We start from the raw sequence: 14,135 nt of genomic DNA, 5'->3' as shown, positions 1-14,135 counted from the left end.
TTGATCACCCAGATTAACATTTGCTACAAATAAATTCAAAGGCATATTAATAAGACAATAAACCACAGTTAAAAGATGAAGTTGACAAAGAAAAAATTCACAAATGAAAACAGTTGACTAATAAATGAGTGTATACCCACCTTCCTAATATGAAAATTATTTAAATTAAAATAACATTAAAATATGATTTAATTTCCATCACTTTAGCAAACCTTAAAAGTAATTGGAGTGAGTACTCTAAACTTCTAATCTCTTTCTCCATCATTTTCCATGGTGACTAAAAATAGTTTTTTATTAACCTAAGCACTTAAAAAACAAAAAGTTAGCCTGACATTTTTGTAATTATGGATGCATAAATTTACAACATCCATAGTTTTCTCAAGCTAAAGAGAATCTCTCTTCTCAAACCCTATCATTTCTTTAGTGAAAACTTTCCAAGTATTTTCTTCTACCTTTATGAAATTCACAGCATATAATTATTATGCATAGACATCCTACTATGTGATAGTACACCAGAACATCTTGCTCCTATTTAACTTAGTACTGAATCATCGACTTTGTTCATCTCTACCCTCCCAGACTCTGACAATCACCATTCTATTGTTAACTTATGTAAGTAAAACTTTTTAGATTCCACGCATGAGTAAGATCAGGAGGTACCTGTCTTTCTATTCCTGGATCATTTCCTTTTTCTAATTCCATCCATGTTGCATATGGCAAGACTTAATCCTTTTGTATAGTTGAATAGTATTCTGATGTTTATAGGTACCACTTCATCCATCCATGAGTTGATAGACACTGGTTATTTCCATTTTTATAATAGTGTTGAAATGAACATGGGAATGCAGATAGATTTTTTTCCCTTGGAAATATCCCAGAAGTGGGATTGCTGGCTTTTATGGTTGATCTATTTTTACTTTGATGAAGAAATTTCAACACTCTTTCATAATGGATGTAATAATTTACATTCTCACCAACAATGTGAACAGATTCCCTTTTCCCCACATCCTTGCCAGGGCTTGTTATCTTTAGTTGATTGATAATGGTTATTCTTACCCAGGAGAGAAGGTGAGGTGATTTCTCATTGTGGTTTTGATTTGTGTTTCCCTGATGACTATTAAGGTTGAATATTTTATATACCTGTTGGACTTTTGTGCATATTTTGAGAAATGTCTATTTAAGTCTATTGCTTATTTTTTTAATTTTTAAATTTTGATATTGAGTTTTGGAATTTCTTACATATTTTGCATATCAGCTCTTTGTCAAATATATAGTTTTCAAACATTTCTCCCATTCTATAGGTTGTCTCTTCATTGTGTTGTTTTCTTTGCCATGCAGAAACATTTTCCATTTAATAATCCCATTTGCTTATTTTCACTTTTGTTTCCTGTGGCTTTTGGATTATATCCAAAAGATTTTCAACATCTCTATGTTTTCTTCTTGTAGTTTCATGTCTTATATTTAAGTCTTTAATCAACTTTGAGTTCATTGTTGTATCAGGTAAGACAGAGGGATATAATTTCATTTTCTTCATTTGAAGATACATTTTTCCAAAACCATTTATTGAAAAACTGCCATCTAGCACACGTTCTTAACAGCTTTATCAACAACCAGTTGACTAGAGATGAATGGGTTTACTTCCATGCACAAAATTTATTCTCTAACCCAATTAAACAGTGTAACAAAGAGGCCGTGTCCTAATAAGACCTTTTATCAATACAATAATAATTTGAGCCAACCACAGTGTCATCCACTTAATCCCAGCAACTCAGGAGACTGAGGTAGGAGGATCACAAGTTCAAGGCCAGCCTCAACAATTTAGTAACATCCTAAGAAATTCAGCAATATTCCCTATTAAAACTTAAAAAATAAAGGGACAAGTGACTGGGATGTAGCTTAGTGAAAAAACACCTCTGGGCTCAATCCCCAGTATGAGGAAGGAGTGGGAATAATCTGACAGGACAAATCAAATTCATTGTATAAATTATAAATAAGTCAATGTGTGCTATAATGATTACATCGTGATATGGAACTTTTATGTTCTGAGACATAATATACCCCTAGGAGGGTTTTGAAACCCCTATTTTCCTTTTCAACAGTTAACTCTCTCAATTGTTAAACCTTGGAATCCTCTGTAAGTCATGAGCTTGCTTCTATCTGGGACATCTTATTATGAACAATTCTTTAAAAGCTCCTTGTTATCTAGCCTGCCTTGCAGAGGCAGAGTTTTTTTTTTTAATTGCCAGAGTTTTGTTAATTACATCAGGGAATTTTTAGAAAAGTTATAACTTTTGGGAATTATTTTAATAAAAAATGTGGTGTGGGTTGCAGCATTATTTATCTCTTCAAAGGAAATAATCCTAACAATGAAAACAATTAAGTATTACAGCCTTGTGGATGTAAATATGGACCCATTTAACTTGAAGCACCTGTCTAATACACAGTTGCCTACTCACTTTCTTAATGAAGTCCCATGCCATGTACCATAATGTACTACAATGTTCCACTTTCCAATAGACATAATGTACTAATGTACTACAATGTTCCACTTTCCAATGTAATTACTTACACAGACACTGCTAGGCTCTGGCTCTCCCACAAAATCCATGACCAATGTCAGTGCATCACAGTGCACTAATGTTTCAGGAAACAAAAGCTTTTGATGCAATTGGTCTCTGCTGTGGTCTGTGGCTTCTGATAACATGTCTTTTAAGAGCCTTCAGAATTAAACAAATTCCTTTATATCCTGTCCCAAAGACAACTTCCAAGCTCACAAATATAAGATTGTCTTTTTCACTATTGTTAAATAATCTGGATTAAATTGCTGAATTTTAAAATTATTTGATTTCATACTCAATTTTCTCTAGAATCTCTGGATTTTAAAGTACAAGCTTAGAGAGCATCTTTTATAATCAGAATGTTGAGGTTTGTAATCCCAGCCCATCCTCACTGACAAGATAACTTTATGATACTTGCTTAATATCTCCAATTTCTCATTTTTCACTATGACTCACATCCTGAGCTCCATGAATCAGGATCACTCTGCATGGTTTGAGCTGAGACAAAAAGACCACACTGACATGGAAGTATCTTTTTCACTAAGTGGAATTGGGAAGGCTTTACAAACTCAGGGGTCCTCTTCTATGCAGGAATGTAAGAGAACAAGAGAGCGAACGCACCTGGAAGCCCTCTTTGTATTAGGGAATAGACATTCCATAGAATATTCCACGCAAATAGGGCAGGAGATTATGTTACAGAAAAGGGGGGTTGTCCAGTCCCATTGAGTAACACTCAAACCCGGAGCTGAAGCATTTCCTTGCCCAGCAAAGGTAAGGCCCACTTGCTTCTCACACAGCTTGTGGCTTGTGCTGCCAGTTCAATACCTTCATCACTCAAGGCTGATGGGGGTGGTACTTAGCTCCTGTGCATGGTTACCCCTGACATTTCACTACTGTAAATTTAACAAAATAATATCATATTTAGTTGAGAATGATATATTATATTAGTACTGACACTAATATAATAAGCACAAATAGTATCTATTTTATATTATCATATGCTATGGATTGAATGTATGTCCGCCCACCTCAAAATTCACATTAGAACCTAAGACCCAATGTTATAGTGTTAAGAGATGTGTCTTTTGGGGGTTAATAAAGTAATGAGGGTGGAGTCCTCGTGAATGACCTTAGTGGCTGAAGTCCTAAGACCTTTTGCCCTTCCAATTTTCTGCCATGTGATGACACACATTTGTCTCCTCTGGAGTGATACTTTGCAAGCAGAGGGCAGCCTTCATCCACATTAAACTTTCCAGTTTCTTGACCTTGGACTTCCCATCCTTCCGAAACAGAAGAAGGAAAAAAAAATGCATTTGTTGTCAATTACCCAGTCTCAAAGATTTTGTTATAGAAACTCAAATGAACTGAGAAAGAAATGGGTGCCAAGAGTGGTGTATTGCCATAGCAAACAGCTAAAATTGTGGAATAGCTTTGAAACAGGGTAGAGGGTTAAGGCTGGAAAGGTTTTGAGGAACATGTAGCAAAAGGTGAGATTGACAATAATAACATTAAAGGCAATTCCAGTGAGGACTCAGGCTCAGAAGAGAAGAGTTGTAGGGAAATCCTCTCTTCTCACAGAGTACTTAAGTGGTCATGAACAGAATGGTGTTAGAAATATGAACAGTAAAGACTATCATGATGATTTGTCAGGCAGAAATGACAAATGTATTACTGGAAACTTGAGTAAAGTTTATTCTTGTTAGAATCTAACAAAGAACTTGACTAAATTTGGTCTTTGTCATACTCTTTTGTGAAAGAATTAAGAGACTCAGACATCACATAAACCTTAATAATATTTTAATAAAATTTTGTCAGAATTTTAACAAAAATATTTATGTGAACAATGCAGAGCACTTTGTATTTTATAAAATACCTTTATCTTAGTATTTCCCGAAATCTTGTGAAAAAGAATTATAACCATTTATTTAAATAATAAAAAAGTCCAGAAAACAAGGAGGTTATCTGAGATTATGCAGGTAGTTATTAATAGAATCAGATTCCAAATCCAATTGTTTTTTTTAAATATTGTATTTATATATTTAAGGTACACAAAATTGTCATGAGTAAATGGGGACAGGAAGCTTCAAGTCTCATCTCTTGTGTTCCAACAAAAGAAAATGTAAAGTCAGACACAAAAAGTCAAGCAAGAGAATTTTATTTTAAGTGAAGTAAGTTCAGGCAACAACAAAAACACTCATAAGAGAGAGTGAATTGTATCCAAGTGGAGGAAACATAATACTTCTTCCAAATTTATTACTGTTTAATGTTTGCCAGGAAAATGGGTGTCTACCTTCTGCAATCATCACCATCCTGACACTTAACTCCTCCTTCATGTTGAGCAGGGTTGTTTGTGTTCTTTCAGTTACTGTTATGATGACCATCCTGAACGTGTTCCTGAGTCCCTTTGTGGTCAATGGTCACTTGGCTACCTTGTTGCGAGGGGTAGACATGCATAATCAACACAGACTCCCAGAACTAGTGAAAGAACTGGCTGGAGAAAAGCCTCAGGTCAACGTCCAGTAGCTCTTTTTATTTTGGAATGCACACAACTGTTATAGGGTTCAAATGGGGCATGCCTGTCAATCATACATAAGCAAGAAAATATCCATAATCCAATCATCTTCTGCCTAACATAACCACACTGTGAGGAAACTCTAAATATTGCTATCATGGCAGAAAGCAATCTGGAAGGGTCTTTAGCCCTTCCTGAGTCAGAGGTTTTATGCCCTGAAGGCCCTGACTCTCAGCTTTCTTAACTGGCAGTTTGGCAATGCTAACCACAAGAGCTGAGGATGTGGTTTTACCCCATCCTGCAAGCACTCCTGTCAGGCCTGAAGGAAGGTGGATATTTCAAGCACTTCTGAGCTGCTCATAGCTGCTAGCTGAGACTGAAAGCTATTCCAACAACATCCCATTCAGCGGGATTTCATCCACAAGTCCAACCTAAGTTAATGTGAGTGCTGGGGTTGACCACCAGGCAAACTTTATTTTAGTGCCCCTGTGCTACTAATGAAATTTTCCTTCTGGTATACATTAAGAAACTCATAGCTATAAATCCTTCCTTTATAATGATCCCAGTAGAATTAGCCCCACAGACCTTTTGTTCTTGACATATTTTTAATTGGCCTTGTTTCCACCTGTTTATTTCCAAGTTTAGTACACCTGTTGTTTTTCTACAATTTACTTGATTATTCATTGGTCTTAAAGAGAATTAAAAAAAAAAGATCCTGCTATGTTACTCGTTTTTATTCCATTAGTCATTACTAAATACTGCCTAAAAACATAAGTTACATATAAAATGGTGAAATGGTACTAAAATGTTTACTATAGTGAAGATAATCCTAAGCCTTCAATCTCAGTATAATCCAAGACCATGTCCCCCCAGCTATGAAAGGAGATCAAATATGTACGACAAAAGATCCCCGAATATTTGTAATCCCCTGCTCATTGTGTTCACTAAGTATTCACTTCAATAGATGTCTTCAGTGGCTTTTTATGGCATCCTGGAGTCCAGCCATGCCCACTTCTTGGGTAGCTCCAACTTTCTATTAAACAATAGATGCAGTATCTTGACTAGCATGCCCACTAAAGACCATCCAGAACCTGCCAGTGCTCACTCTTCTACCTTATTCTGTTTGCTCTTTAGAAGTGTATTGCTTTGCTCAACTAGATGTGTTTTATATAGTTTTCATATTTAATTTCACTTTATATCTATAGAAAAATAATTTTTAAAAAATAATTGAGAGTGTGATCCAAACCAAGAATCCAGAGCTCCTTGGATTCTCCAACAGCATCAAAGTCTCTAATCTCTTCCTTATCATTTCTTTGTTGTCCTTTTTCTATTGGTTCCCCTTTTACAAGAAGATATTAAGCCTGTTTTCAAAGTGGTTTGAATAGCAGGTGTTGCTTTCCTAGTTTGACACAGAATTAGAGAAATACTTCAGCTCAGGGAGGACTGTGATTGACACTGCTTACTCACCAATATTTCAAGTTTTCTCATTCCTAGAAAGATTGCAAAATTTTTTAATCTGCTCAAAATTAATCTTGTCAATGTATCTTAATTTTGCCAAAGATAAAAGAGCCAAAGTGGTTGTGGTTCTGAGTAGAAGTGTTAGTGAATGGAGAACAATTCTGTATGCTTTATTCTTTACCTGTGAAACAGACTGAAATTAAGGGCCCCTCTAAAATTGAGGTTCACTTCCTCATATTGAAAGTGAAAGCTAAACAGGCTGAATCCTGGCCTGGGGGACTGGAAGGAAGCTAATAACAGAGATTTCTTCCTGTCCTATCCTGCCTAATACACACTAACTAAATCTGCATATGTACACTTCCTACCTTTCATCTCACTTTGCCACCTCTTCTCTTTCAAAAGCTTTCCTCACCACCCAAAATTCCCAAAATGGAAAATTGAAACAACAGCAATAAAAATATTTCTTCTATTTTTCTTCAAAGACAACTTTGAATAAAACCTGTTTTCCTACCATTTTGATTACAAATATCTGTGGATGAATGCAATGGAGCCTAGCCTCTTCTTCCAGGGTGCAGTAGTATGTCAGGTAACACCTGGACCTGTGAAATATAAGAGTCTGTGATGATTGATTAACTATAGTCTTTGTGCTCTAGAGCTACATTTATCTATGTTGTGTGATACTTAGGATTGAGTTCTGAAAACTTAATTATTTGCCATTTGATTTTGCATAAACTTCTTCTAATAAGAATAACCAGTGAAGTTCTGAGGACAAATGTAGATTGAAAGCAATTTAATTACATTTTTCTGTTGCTGCCCTCATCACAACAGGGACCTCTTCCACATTACTTAGGAGCAACCCAAGGCTGGTGCAGTCCCTGGTAGAGCTGTGCACATTAGCTCTGCAGTGCTTCTACTCCATGTTTCTTCATTTTTATTGCAGGTCTCTTTTTCCCTTCTTTTTTGACCTAGCTCTAGATGGTAACTGCTTCCTGCAATTATTACCTATGGGTTTCCTGTTTTTGCCCTTAAATCTTTTTCAAACAAAAAAATAAAAGTATAAAAATTTATAAAGTGCAAATGATCAATAAAAGTAGCAACATGAACAAATCTCAAGAGCATCATGCTGAATGAAATATCCCAAATATAAATTTCCTGTTGTAAAATAGCAAAACAAATTTATAATGACAGCAGATTAGTGGCCACCTGAGGTTCTGTTGGGGGTAGGTTAGGAGGTTGATTGCAAAGAAGCATATGGAAACTTCTCAGTATTTAAAAAAATATTTTCAATATTGATTGAGGTGGTAGTTACATCAAAGTATATATTTGTCAAATTTCATCAAACTGTACACTTGAAATGGGTATATTATTATATGTAAATTATTCCTAAATAGACTTAACTAAAAATCATAGAGACATGTCCTGAAATGAAGCTGGATCTTTTTCCGCCTTCCACATTCTAACCATAATCAACTTGTTGCTGCGTCAATATGCATTCTGTGTTCAAATTTAGAAAGGTATATATTAGCAAATGTTTTTAGAGAAAACTTAGAAAGATTCAAAAGATAAAATAGACCAATACAGGGTCTAGTATAAAACAAAATTATACAAAATCCCTCTAGTGACAGTTTGAGTCATATCCCAAAGTTGTCCTGTCAGGAAATGAAGCCTTTACATCCCACATTGTCACTATTTAAAGCTTATCTCTTATGGAGGATAAATTCTGAGGCATGCCCATCCCTTTTTATGTAAAAGAAGTGCAGATTCTGGCTTTCCATGGTATATCCTCTGATAAAAAAGAATGAAGTTGCTGGATATTGAGAGTAAAGGAAAAAAAAAGCAAAACCGTGTTGTTAATAATAATGATTTCTGAAAAAATATAGGCAGAAAATTAATAGAATTTGCCATATTCTCTACTTGAATCACTCAGAGATATAATTAAGATCCTAATTTTAACTTCACTTATTCTTCAGAATATAGATAAGGCAATTTCTAGGGTAAATAATCACTAACAGAAAAATGCATGTAGATAGAAAGACAGCCTTCATTCCTACAGATGAACCTTAGGTCATTACTAATAGTTATCATTTTCCTCTTCTACCACTAATTTAAACTCCCTTAACCATGCCAGCACTCCTGTTTATCTACGCTTTCATCTTATTTTATTATTTTTGTAATCCAAAGGACCTGAACCACTATTGATTTTTCCCTTATTATTCTATGGATGCTAGTTTTTGTCATTCTTGCCTTAGACCTCACACCAAAAATTCAAGTGATTCAACACTGGATCCCCTGATTTCAAATATACTGCTGTGATCCCTACTATGCAGTAGGAATTCTATCACCTCTGACAATTAAAGTCAATTATCATTATGGTAACTCTTTGTCTGCTGATACACAATATGAATAGTAAAAAGTGAATAGATAACATCTATAGTTTTGGGGTTAGTGAAAATTATGTTGTATCTGCTAGTGAAAACATTATCATTCTTAGATAGAACCTCTGCTTTCATTGAACTTAAACTTGCAAGGCAAGAGGCACAAAGCACCCAAGAGAAAATAAGTAATGATGTCAGGGGCCACTTGTACTTTCATCCCTTCTTATATTCTCAACTATGTAGCAGGAACAAAGTAATAATATCTATTGATAACAACAGCGACTACGCAGAAAGGTGAGTTCCTTGCTGTGAAGTGTTATAATACACATCAGACCTTCCCTGAGCCATCAGAAATTGGTGCTGACACAAACCCTGTAGGAAGAAACCAAAGCTAAGCTCGTTCTCTCTGATTTCAGGTCATATACTTGGGAGTAGTACCTAGATTACCTTGCTGAGATATAGCTTATGCAAATGGGCCCACATACAGCTTCTTTCTTTGTCACCACAGATACTCCATTTGTCACTTAAAGTTGAAGCACTTGACAGTTGAAGGACAACAGCTGACCAAGATCAAACCTTCCTGTTGTCTTTCCTGGGATACTACATAGAATTTTTATCCATACAGATAATACGAGTACTGTGTAATCTCCTAGATCTTATCACTCTAAGCAATATGGTCACTTGTGTAGAATCTGGACTGCCTGAAAATCTCCCTTTTATTCTGGGCTCTACTCAATGTTTATGGTCTTCTAAGTATTCAATAAATGGGTCAAAAAAGTTCTCCTAAATATGACTTATGCTGCCTCCAGAATTAAAAAATGTCTCTAGGTTATAGAAGGTGACATATTTGATGACTTGTTTTTTTCATTAAAGAGTATGTAACATTCTCCAGATGACTCTACACTTTGAAACTCTTCACCAGTTAGAAGAGAGTTTATCCCTCTGCCTGTGGAGTACATATTTCTTAGGAAAGCTTTCACCCCTTTCAACTCAATAGGTCCAGTAATGTTTTTGACTCAATTTTCAGATGACCAATAGCCCATTGGATTATTAATTATCTAAATTAATATGAGAATTAATATGGCCTTGAGACAAGACTGTGAATGTGGACTGTTGTTCATCTCAAAAAAGTACAAAGTACTTCTTTTCCTTCTTACTAATGAGTGCTGAAAATAAAGCATTCACCAAATCACTCATGACAACTACAAAGTATAGGCAACTCAATTCTATGGTCAGAAACCAAGAAATGGCTAGTGGTGTCCTGTGGAAATGGTGAACACACTGTGAGGTGGACTTAGAAAAGTGATCTTTTTGTCACCTGATCTTAATGCAGCAACACCCACTCTCCAGTCTAACAAAGGACCATAAAAACAATCTGTGCTATCTGTTGCCTTCTTGGTTAAAGCTTTGTAACCAAACCTTCTAAAAGATCTGAATATTTTTCTTTCCAAAGTGTGCAGCCATTCAGGTAAACAGACAAAGCTCTCTTTTGGACAAAAACTAGGAAAAATTTTGTTGCTATATATTCTTTCTGTGGCACTGCAGGTCTTCCTTCACAAGTACCCTGCATCTCCATCAATTGACAGTCTCTGAGAATTGGCTCAGAACTGGAAACTAAGTGAGGGAGGAATTGTGGGGTTTTTTTTCCATTGAATCAGTTAATATCAACTTTCAGCTCACCCACTCCTGATATACAGCAAACAGTCAATATTCATACTGGTTTGCATAGAACTTTTCCCATGATCAGTTTGTCATTAGCATAAACCATGTAGGTCAAAATTCCCTGATTGTCTTTCCAAATTTGCTGCCTGCTACAATAATTTCATCCATTTTTGTCTGAAAGATATTCTGCTAATCACATCTCTAAGGAGATACAATGTTTATCTCCATCAACAACCATCTCATGCCAGTGGGCCAACATCATCATATTATCAGAATCACATATGGTTGAAAAGTGTAGAAGAATTAAGATAGTTTAAGGATACAGGGGACTACACGTATGTGTGCATAGGTGCATGTGTCTGCGTAAAAAGAGTGACAGACTGTAATGACTTCTGATACCAACTACTTGAAATTAGATCAAATTTCAAAGGTTATAGCACATTCCTCTAAAAGACTGTTCTCATTCCAGGTATAAATGTGGGTTTCATGATAATAAATGATCATCCTCACCCATGAACATCTGGCTACAAATTTGGAGGTCTCTAAGCACACCCTAAAGTGACTCACAGGACCGAAGAAAGTGATATACTTATGATTACAGTTTTATAACAGGAAAGAATTTCACAAAGTGAAGATACATCAAGTAAGCTCTGTGAGGGTCCCAAACACAGACTTCCTGTCTTGTTAAGGTACATTACCATTCAGGCACACTGGTGTTCAAAACTATGGACAATACTGTCATCCAAGAAGTATGCCTGAACTTTAGTGTCAAGTTTCCACTTAGGATTTCTTACATAGGCATAGTTGATTGAATTATTGACCATATAGCTAAACTCAATCTCTAGCCTCCCTCCTCCTCTCCTGAAGGTCAGGATATTATCACCATGATTCAAAGCCCCAAATATCCAATGACATGGATAATCACTCAAGCATGGTCAGCCCCCATCCTAAGATATCGTGGGGCCCACGACAAATCATGACATGAGGATAAACAAGTATGATCCAGGTGGTTCATGAATAACCAAGACAGTGCTGCCACTTGGGAAATTCCTAGAGTTTTAGAAGCTCTATACTAGGAACCAAAGATAATACCAGACAAGTTCTTTATTATACATCAGGTACCGACTGTCATTTTTCCCTTTTCATCCTACTTTATTTTAGTCTCCATGGGTTTTAATTACCCTGGTAAGGTGTACTTATGGGTGTGTTCATTATATTCCTCCACCACATTGAAATTTAACTTTTATGAGTTGTGGAATTTGGTTCACTCCTTCCTATGTTTGTTGAACTTACTACATTGCATGCTATAAAGCATGCTCAAAATTCCTGAGAGAAAAACAGAAATCGAATATACAATCATTTATTACAGTAAAGTCATGAAAGTCTTAATGTAAAACAGATATAAGTCTCATTAGTCCCCTAGGTGCTAATGGCAATCTTTAAAGAGCTTCCTCCCAAAGATTTTCTTCAGAGTCAACATCACTTCTTTATTCTTAAGGGTGTATATCAGTGGATTCAGCACTGGGGTGACTGCACTGTATATGACAGCCACTGTCTGGTCCTCACTCATGGATGTGGCTGAAGCAGGATGAATATATGTAAAACCCACAGGTCCATAAAAGAGACACACCACCATAAAATGGGAGGCACAAGTGGACAGAGCCTTATGGAGTATCCTGCAGAACCTGTTCTTCAACACAAGGAAGCCAATAATGTAGAAGTAGGAGAGGAGTGTGAGAAAGAAAGCTCCCATGGATATGCTCCCTGTGACAACAGAATGAAGCCACTGGTTGAGTTCTGTGTTACTGCAGGCCAGTTCCAGGAGCGGTTTCACATGACAGAAGAAGTGGTTAAGTTTCAGAGAATGGCAAAAGTCCAGGCATGCAGTCATGACAGAATGCATCAGAGCATTGAAGAAGCTAATGAGCCAGGTGACAGCTGCCAATAGGACACACAGCTGGGGGTTCATGATGACAGTGTACCAAAGTGGGTTGCAGATAACCAAAAAATGGTCAAAGGCCATTCAGTGCCAGCAAGATGGCCTCAGTACTTCCCAGAAAGTGGAAAAAGTGTAGCTGAGTGATACAGCCTAGGAAAGATATGGCCCTGTGAGTGGAGAGCAGGTGAATAAGCACCTTGGGCAGTGTCACCAAAGAATAACAAATATCCAGACAAGAAAGGTTTCCCAAAAAGAAATACATAGCAATATTAATGGTTGTGATTTGGGAACCCAAATCACAATCATTAATATTGCTCCATTTCCAACCAAGTTGATCAGGTAAATAATTAAGAACATCATAGAGAAGACTGGCTGCAGCTCCTGAACACTGGTCAGGCTGAGTGAAAGAAACTCATCCACTGTGGAGACATTCTCCATCACTTTGGGGAGCAAATGAAATAATATTTAGGTATTTTTTTCTAATGCTTAATTTTAAACTGTGGGGCTTAAGTTAAGCAAGTTTACTATTTGGATTAATCTAGGGGTGAACTACAGTATTATTAATGTTTAAGAATAGCAAAGGGATGGGATGTAACTCAGTGGTAGAGCACTTGCCTAGCATGCCAGAGATCCTAGGTTTCATCCCCAGCACTTGAAAAAATTGTAAAGCTGGTTTACATAACACACAATTAAGGAAGGTCAACATACCTAGTACATTCCATAAAATGACTTTAGACTAATACAGGCATCATATTATGAATAGATCAGGTATGGATAAAGGGAACTTTTATATATATATATATATATATATATATATATATATATATATATATATATATAGGACCTGATCATAATCTCATGTATAGCATTAGAATTAGAGTTTAGATAAGTTTTAAACATACAAAGGAAATAGCTATTCAATTTGTGATTGCAGGTTCTAGCAGTAATATAGATGTAATTTAGTAGGAATTTCTCCACTTCTAAGGTGCAAAAATTTCACAGGAGATAGACACATCCTTCCTGACAACCTAAACCTTCAGTGAAACAAAGAAACATTAAAGCCCACAAAATTCAAATATTGTCTAAGTACAGGGGGATAAACAGCAGAATTTGCATCATTAGCCATAAGATTGCAGCATGGCAATTAGGTCATGGATGTAGTAGAGGAAACCTCAAAATAGTGAGAGGTTCTAACAGTAGAAAAATTTTGAAAATGCCTCCAATTTTTTAACCTAGAAGAAAAGAGCCCCACAATTAATGGAAAGTTCTGTTGGGTGTGGGGAGTAACCGGCAAGAATAAGACAAGGAATGGCATAAACACAGAGGGAAATGGAGAGAAAAAGCATGGAAAATGCAACACCAAAGGAAACTGCCATTTGTAAAAGAAAATAATCACCCCTGACTCACAGGAAAAAGAAACTCTGGAACTAAGAAATTGATTGTTCAAATTTAACAACAACAACAAAAGAACAAGTCCAATCCACAATCATATAAGAAGTTTTACCATATCTCTATACTTGAAGAACCAGCCAAAAAGCCAGTAAGAATGTAAAAATCTAAACAACAGAATTTACATGTTTGATGAACACATGTAGAACAATGAATTCAACAAGAAAAGAATTCACATGATT

General features: G+C 36.1%; 1 pseudogene; it reads right to left on the bottom strand.

The window, feature by feature from the left end:
* Nucleotides 1-11,991: 11,991 nt before the first annotated feature.
* Nucleotides 11,992-12,942, bottom strand: LOC101956436 (olfactory receptor 12D3-like; annotated as a pseudogene).
* Between the last annotated feature and the right edge of the window lie 1,193 nt (nucleotides 12,943-14,135).

This window comes from Ictidomys tridecemlineatus, chromosome 8 (assembly GCF_052094955.1).
Source record: "Ictidomys tridecemlineatus isolate mIctTri1 chromosome 8, mIctTri1.hap1, whole genome shotgun sequence".
Classification (NCBI taxonomy): domain Eukaryota; kingdom Metazoa; phylum Chordata; class Mammalia; order Rodentia; family Sciuridae; genus Ictidomys; species Ictidomys tridecemlineatus.
This window is presented reverse-complemented; position numbering and strand designations above follow the sequence as displayed.